Source organism: Stegastes partitus, unplaced genomic scaffold (genome assembly GCF_000690725.1).
Source record: "Stegastes partitus isolate 25-593 unplaced genomic scaffold, Stegastes_partitus-1.0.2 Scaffold421, whole genome shotgun sequence".
In the NCBI taxonomy this organism is placed as follows: domain Eukaryota; kingdom Metazoa; phylum Chordata; class Actinopteri; family Pomacentridae; genus Stegastes; species Stegastes partitus.
Window position 1 is genome coordinate 69,063 of NW_007578152.1, and position 8,748 is coordinate 77,810.

Sequence of the window (8,748 nt, forward strand, 5' to 3'; positions counted from 1 at the left end):
CGTTGTAGCTTCAGTAGAGTTGAATGTTTTTATTTTATTTTCAGTTGTGAATTATTATTATTATTATTAACAATAAATTAAATGAAACCCTCGTTGTAGCTTCAGTAGAGTTGAATGTTTTTATTTTATTTTCAGTTGTGAAACTATTGAAAATGAAAACGCTTCGTATTTTATTTTTGCAGATATTCTGCGGCGATATCTGATGTTCTGTCAGAAGCTCTTTGTGGTTTTAGAGGAGAACACGTCAGCGGTTGCAGGTTTGTGGTGATTTCAAGAAGAAAAAATGCTGTTATTAGACAATAAAATCGACTTTATTTGCGTTTGTTACCAGAAAAGATGCACAAAGACGTCGAACTCTGATCACAATGAACCACAAACATCAGATTGTTGAGTTTTTTCCTGGTCGTGGCCTCGGGGAACGTCTTTAAATCGTTTCCTCGAAGACGCTTGTAGCCGTTTCACTCTCGCCTCCCGCCCTGTGAGATGTCATTAACGTGAACCGATGTAATGCCGCTGATATTTTTTTAGGGATTATCGCGTGTTTTTTCCTGCAGCCGTCGACTCCTGCAGCCTAATCCTGTAAAGAGTCGTGAAACCAGCTCAGAGTGACTCATCAGGTCGACTCGTTTCATCATCAGAGTGAGTTTACGTCTGGTTTTTAAAGTTTAAGGGGAAAGTTTCACAATAACGTGATTCAAAAAGTGCTTTAATAGACCTCTGTTCAGGCTCCAGACTGTATAATTTAAATAAATATTTCAGACAAATTTTATTTGGATTTTTAAAAAATATTAATAATAAAAGAAATTTGCTGTAATTTTACAAATTTTTCCCATTTTGTCAGTTTATCAATAATATCTAGGAAAATTGCAGAAATAATAAAATAATTTAGATATTTTACTATAAATTTTTTTTACAGTGTTTGTAAAATTACACCTTTTTTTAAATTTAACTGATAATTTATTTTTTTATATAAAGAAAAATGAAAAATTCTGCTTATTAAGGATTGGAAAATGGTAAATATATTTTTAAAAATATTATTTCACAGATTTTTTCCTGTTTTTGTTTTTCCTGTTTTGAGGATAAAACTGTAAATAATGTCCAAATCAAAAATGAGTATTTTTACAAATATTAATCGCATTTTTAAACAATGTTTTGCTGTAAAATTAAACTCTTTTTTCTTTTTAATTTAAATCAGCAATCGTTATTTTACAGATATCTGCCGTCGTTTTCATATTTTTTACTGTTTTTTTAAGGAGGCAGTATTTTATTTTTATTTTAATTGTTTTTCCAGCAGACTATTTTAGCTTCTTTTATACCATCAGCTCTCTTTCAATCATTCAATTTGTTGTGAAATATTCAGTTTTATGTGACGAATCAAAGCCCCACATTTGACCACTTTTAGCTCCGTCTTTGGTCTCCTCCACCTCCAGCGAGGCTCTTCAGCTGCTGAAAGCTCCGATATGTTGATCATCTGTAGCTGTTTGTCTGCTGCTGCACAGGTGTTGTACAGATGTTTATGTGGAAGAAAACTTTGCAATGAAAGTGAAACGATGAGCTGAAACATTTTGAAGGAAAGGGAAGCTGCATTAATTACTCATTAATCCATCCTCCGTTCATACACTTAGACTCCGTTAAACCTCCAGGCGGAGACTTCATAATCTCTCGTGGAGTTATTCGAGTCCGGTTTAATTCCTCCCAGTCCGGGCCGACGCTCCCGGTGCTGAAAACGTCTCGTAAAAAAACAAACAAACAATAAAACCCACAGTAAACAAACTGTAAACTGATCAGAAGGCGGAAACCGAAACCCTCCTTCCTCGTAAAGCGCGATGTGTGATCGCGTCTCGTTGCAGAACTTCCTGGTTCCTGCAGTTCGAACGCTGCCGAGGTCAAACCGGGGCAGAGGACGAGACGATTTCCTCGCTCGGCGGTTGGAAAGCTCGACCAGAACGACGCCGAACAGTTAAAATCATCTGAGCGCTCCGTAAATCTTTTCCTGGCGAGGACAGAGGGCTGCTTCTGTGGACGCTAAATGCCGTCATTGTTGGGCGAAAAACCTCATGACTCCGATAGCGGCTCCTTTTTTCAGGCCTGTTGGACAAACAAACCAAAGAATTCCTGCACATTTCGAGGAACTTTTGAGAGTTTGTTAGTTAATAATGCAGATTTACTGCGAACACGCTTCTGACGACCAAACGAACAAACCGTCCTTTGTGGCGCTCGCAGCCTTAAAGACGACATTAAAAAGGCTGAAGGTTGTTCTCTCTCTGATCATCAGCGTCCTTCGTCTTATTGGTGAAATGTTCTATTTATTTCTATTCTCTCTGTTTGATTTTGTCTCATCGTGACCTGCAGCTTCATGTGGGTCAGAAAACATCACCAGTGGACTTTTACGTGATCAATTTTTTTGCTATCTTGAGCTCAAAGATGCAACTTTTCTTCAAATTTCAACTCCCCCATAGTCTGAGATTATTCAACCTGCCTGTCCAACATTTCAGATTCTCAATAAATGACATGATAACAGTGAAGACTTCAGACTTTTATCTTTAGGAGTTCCTGAGATTTTGTCGCCTCGAACTTTTCGTGCATCTTTGAAAAAAAAAATCTTTTGCATTTGCAGGACTTGTTGCACTTTTGCAGCCACGTGTTCACGATTTCTTTTATTTTACAGATTTGTGTAGAAATGCGGTTTAATTTCCAGAAGCTAACATCTCAAAGCAGAAATATCTACAGACAGAACTAGCGCGAAGCATCTTCGGTAAATCAGATATCGGAGCAAAGACGGCCGGTTTTGTCGAAAGCGTGTTTTAAAAGTTGAAGGTAAAGTCAAATTTGAGCCAAAAGATAAGAAATGCATCAAAGTTTTTGTCCTTTCTTGGGAAAAAAGGAGAAACCTTCAGAGTCAAACAAGAAAAGATGCAGAAAAATACAATATTTATGCAGAAAAATGCAGAAAATTACAGCACAAATTCTCCAAAATATAAGAAAGACAACTCAGTAAGTGATTAGCAGAAGCTGTTTGAGCTTTCAAACCTAATATTACATGAGGTCTAATAAAACCTGGCTTTATTATGATTATTGTGACCAAAGTTCCTGATAAAATATTCGAGAAAAGCCGCTGAGTGTTGCTAAACAGTGTCCTGTTGAAGCGCCACTAAAAGCTGTTTTCTCGTGTTGAAATCCAGTCGTAGCTCCTCAACATCTGCCACCGATTTGCCCGAGCGATCGAACCCGACGCGACTATTAACCGTCGTCTCCGTTCACCGCCGACCAGGTCCGGGTCCCTCCAGAACACAGCGTGGCTGCAGCGGGCCTGTAATTTCCAGCGGCTGCGACCTTTAATCATATCTTGATCTACGTCCTTTATCCTGTCGGTGGCCCGGTTCTAATTTGAGGCCTCGTGCGTCTGAGAGTTTCGTCCCATATTTCATATTTTGGAGCAGATGGCTGCGAGGTTCTGGTGCGTTTTTATGTGTCGGCAGCTTGGAAATATGAGGTTTAATGTAAACGGAGAGCAGAGGCGTGAGTTTTACTGCCCAGCAGGTGTTTTTCTGACTAAAAATTAGATCAGTTTTGCTAAAAATAGCATCACGTGCCCTGAAATTGTTCGTAGCATCGTCGTCCCAAGTGTTCCCCTGATCTCGAGCAAAGCATTTCAACACCCTGTAAACCGAGAACATCCTGCTCAGCCCTTCTCCGCTCAGCTGCTAGTCAAATGCAAGTCATGTTTCCGACCCAAAGAGCTCCGACTGTGGCTGCTCACAAGACGGAGGCAGGCCGTAAAACCTTATCCGAGTGTCATCGAGCGCCGGTGGCCTCGGAGCGCGGCGTCATTAAAAAGAACGAGCAGTTCCCCGTCGTGACAATCTCATTTTGGCTGAAAAATGTCGTTTAAAATTGTTAAAATGCACCATTAATGTCTCCGAAACAACGGCCCGCTGTGTGTCGCTGCTTGTTTGTGTCATTTCCAACCAGAGGAAACTCAATAAATTTAAATTCGGCGTGAATAATTTGAGGCGACGAGCTGGTTATCCGAAACCTCGTGTGCTGACCTCACTCGGCCACAGAAGCGGCAGCGAGGCGATAAGATCAAGTTGTAGCTGATAAATCTTGTTTTGTTTTTAGGGCATTGACACGTTGGAACAGGAAAAGGGCAACTGCTGCACAAACACATGGACCAGCCGTCTTCCAGAGCGAATAAATCAAACGCGTGGAGGAGACGAACGCTGTCGGTGCCGATGATGTCTGTAACGGTTGATTTTATTTAAACTTTAACAGCTCACTGCTCGGACACATGAGCCACACTCGGGACTTGAAATCCAACATGTGCCAAAAACATTCAGTTTTGCTTAGAATTGAATCACCAAAGTGGGGAGTTTTGCAGCTTTTGGGGGATTTCGTTGGCGTAAACGGCTCAAAACTGTTCAGATTTGTGTCCAATGGGCACCTTATGGTCTGTAGAATGGAGGCAGGCTGTGGAAACGTACAGGTGAACGAACCAAAGGCTGGTAGTCGGAGGTAAATGATTGGAGAAACAAGAGACAGGTGAAGCCAGTCACGATCAAAAGGGAGGAACGAAGAAGTAAAACCACCAGCGATGTGTGAGGACAGGCGATTTCAAAATAAAACAGGAAGTAGACACATTCTGGTAGATTAATGGTAGCAGCTGGACTTGCTTGAGTTCCTTGAAGACGTTCCATCCAAGAGGCTTCATCAGCTCTGACTGACTAGATGGGAGTTCCACATACTTGCGTCCTTAAGGAGCCATCAACACCTGAGTTTTGGCTTCAATTAGGGGTTTGTTGCTCCTCCCCCTCGTTAGGTGAGTCATTAGCACTTGTAGAAATCAGGATCTGGAACTCCCATCCAGTCGGTCAGACCAGATGAAGCCTCTTGGATGGAACGTCTTCAAGGAAGTCAAGCAAGTCCAGCTGCTACCATTAATCTACCAGAATGTGTCTTCTTCCTGTTTTATTTTGAAATCGCCTGTCCTCGCTCATTGCTTGTGGATTTACTTCTTCGTTCCTCCCTTTTGATCGCTCTGATTAGTTTCACCTGCGCCTTACAGGCCGCTGCCTTGGCTTGGTTCACCTGTACACCCAGCAGGTTCCTTTAAAGTTTCCACAACCTGCCTCCATTTTACAGACAATAAACTACAAGAACGACCACGACCTGGATGGCTGAGAATCTTCACAGACAGGAAGTAGACACATATACAGACACTGGAATAAAAGGGAATAAAAACACAAGAACATTTGAGAATAACTCAACAGAAACTCGCCGTGGAGCTCTAATTCACTGCAACAGAACCTGAAGGCTGATGACCTTTATGTCCATTTAGCACAAACTAACGACCAGATTCTGCGTTTCCTGCCTTTTGAAATGTACTGAGTACCTGCATGGATGTCAGTATTTCTTCAGAGATTCTGGTTCTGCTTTGACTGTGGACTTCACAGACGTTACCTTTAAATGTTCCAGACTCTCGTGGTCATCGAGCGTCCTCCATTGGTGCGTTTAAGCTTAAAAACAAATCCGATTACGACGTAGTGAAGACGTTTGTGGTCTTTGAGTGCCCTCTATTGGTTGTTTGGTGCTCCAGCAGCCGCACAGTCTAAACTGATGAACCTAAACCTGGTGGAACACGGTGGGTTCCCAATGGCAGCTGATGGTAGAGCAGGTTGGTTAGTACATGTAGGGTTGTTGGCTCAACACCAGGACGTCCTTCTTTAGTCATGATTATCTACATGTCAGTACTTTTAATATAGAACTGGAGAAGCCTTTTACCTTCGTTCTTGCCCGACCCTTCAGAGATATTTAATCTATTACCCATTCGTGGTCTCTGGATTCGCTCTGTTGGCGTTTCAGCTTCACTCTCATGACCTTCAGTCTCAGAACTAACATTTGTTCACTTTCAGTTTTAACTCGCTCTTCAGTTTGGTTTTAAAAAATCATCCAACTCTGACATGTTGGTGACGTTTCAGCACCAACATTTATCGGTTATGTTGAAGCAAAACGGCACCATTTGGGTTCAAATGGGACCAGTTCACTCCATGTTGGAAGTGTCAGAAAAGGAGCGACAGTGAAGCAGATAAATACCTGAGGAAGATTAGAAAAGTATGTGTTACAAACAGACCCAACACGTGAGAGTTTAGTTGTATCGGAACATAATTTTGCTGTGAAAGATCGTGAGGATTTTATCGTAAACATCAGGTGGTAGATCAGTTTATCCACTAAATTAAAGATTATAGATTCAATCCCAGCAGTCACGCTGCAATTCCTCCAAGAACTGCATGTTTTAATTTAAAACCAAGTTACTTCGCTGCAGCGTTAAATCACAAAGTGTGTTGCTGCTCGCTTTAATTTAACGACACTAAATGTGTTTATTAGATTGTGGGTGAATGATTTTAGAGGTTTTTTTCTATTATTTGGGTGCGTCATGATTGAAAAGATTCACAGAAAGACGTGAAGCAGGATTTAGATGAATATGAGATCAAATTTATCTGCAGGCAAGAAAACTATTCAAGTTTAATAAATTAATATTTTAAATTGAGCTTTTTTTTTCAGATTTCCTTATAATTTGCACCAATTTGCATCAAATCTTTCCAGGAAACTCGTCACTGGAATACGCTCCAGAAATATGATTTTTAAAAATCAATTTAAAAAACAATAAGTATATTTTTATTGACATTTGACCCCCTTTTTTACATGGATAACATTTTAATCAAAAAATTAAACAAAAAAAACACAACCCTGAACATCAGACATCCGTTTCTGTGATTTTTAATAATGTTTAATAAGTAATAAAATCTGTAAACGTGGTTGTTTTTCATCATTTTTGGAAAACGTCCAACCACGAAATCTAATAACGCGGCGATGACTAGATGTATTAGATGTATTAGATTTATTAGATTTATTAGTGCCTTCACTCAGCGGTCAGATAATCGTTTTCGGGGCTAATAACGGCTCCAACTCGACGCTCTTTGGCAGGAACGTGAGCGACTCCCTCGTCTTCGGGCTGCACTCGGCTGAACCCTCGCCGCGTTAAATCAAAAAAAAAAAAAAACCAGGACGGAAGAGAAAGTTCACAAGTTGTAGTCAGACTTTGGGAGCGCGTTTACTGCTGTGTAAATGCCACCCCTGCATGTCGCAATAAAACGCTGCAGCAGCCTGCGGTGGCGCAGTGGAAAGTTACCGTGGCTCTCGGGCCTGGTTTGGTGCTGCCAGATATATAAACTGGTGGAGTTTAGTCACGGAGAACGCTCATGATGAGGAACAAGGCTGCTGGCCTCCTCAGCCCCTCTGCTGCTCTGCTGCTGGTCCCAAACAAAGCAGGTCAAGTTTTTCAGCTTCAACAGAGAAAAAGCACTAAAAAAAAAAACCTACTGACTCATGAACGCCAGCCGAGGACGTCACTCACCTATTATCCTCCATGAAAAGCTATCATTTGCTTTAATTGCCGGCTATAAATCAGTTTGTGGATGTCTCAATTAAGAGCAACAACCGCTCGGCTCAATTAGCATCTCTGGATCACAAAGCCATTAAATTCAAGCTTTGCAGGCACAAATCAATCTGTCATCGTCCGACGAGTCCGTAAAGACAGACAAACTTAGTCGAGCTGCAGAAACCCTTAAAACGCGCCTCATAAAGGAAAGCGAGCCGGCTCTGCCAGGCGCTGCTAAAATGGGCTGTGTTTCTAACAAAGGTTGCATTTTGTCAGGACCAGGAGGTGGCACATCGCAGATAGCTGTTGACACGGAGCTGGCTGCCATGTTTGGTTCAACACAGCGCCGTGCCATGGCAACGCTCACGCCAAGAGCTCTCCCTCGGCGCTGCCAGCCGACCTGCAACGGCTTTATATGCAAAGCAGGCGCAAACGAGAAGTGCTTTTTAATTACAGGGGGAGAAGGAGAAGGCTTTACGCGAGGTTGTTTATACAGCAGCATCGGAGCCGTCTGCACAGGTTTAAAGGAACGAACGGGGAGGTCAAAGGTTCAGACTGAAAGCAGAATCTGACGAGCGATGCTGTCGTCCGCCTCAAAATACAAAACCTGACGGCCCGGTTTTCCCGGGGCCCCTGGTCCTCCTCAAGAAATATAACGCACATCCTAAAAAGAGACACAAAACGACCAAATAAGACGCAAATAGAGATCTGTGACGACCACGGAAAGGCAAAATGAGGCACAAAACAAGCAAAAAGACCAAATTGGAAGACAAATCGATCATGCAAAGACACAAAATGAGAAAAAAAGTTTTGAATTACCTTTAGGAGACACACAATTGATACCAAGAGATGCAAAATGATTACAAAGAGGGACAAAAAGAGTTGGAAAACAACCAGAGTGAGACACAAAATGAACAAAATAACATGCAAACGGCTGCACGGGGATGCAAAACCATTAATATGACACACAAAAGGACTCCAGTGGATTAAAAATGTAGCTATAAAGAAGAAAAAAACCCAACATGACACATCAGAGTCCCTGCAAAACAAAATCAATGCAAAACAACCTAAACGTGGCCCAAAATGTCAACAAAGACACAAACTGTCAACAAATAGATGCAAAATGTGACAAAAAATGACGATCATTGAATCTAAAACCACCGACAAAATAACAAATATGAATAAAATGACCAAAAAGAAACACAGAATGGCTCGAAAGAGATGCAAAACAATGAAAAATACACACAAAATGAGGATAATAGGCACAAAAATGAGCATAAAGAGATGCAAAACAACCCCAACCAGATAAA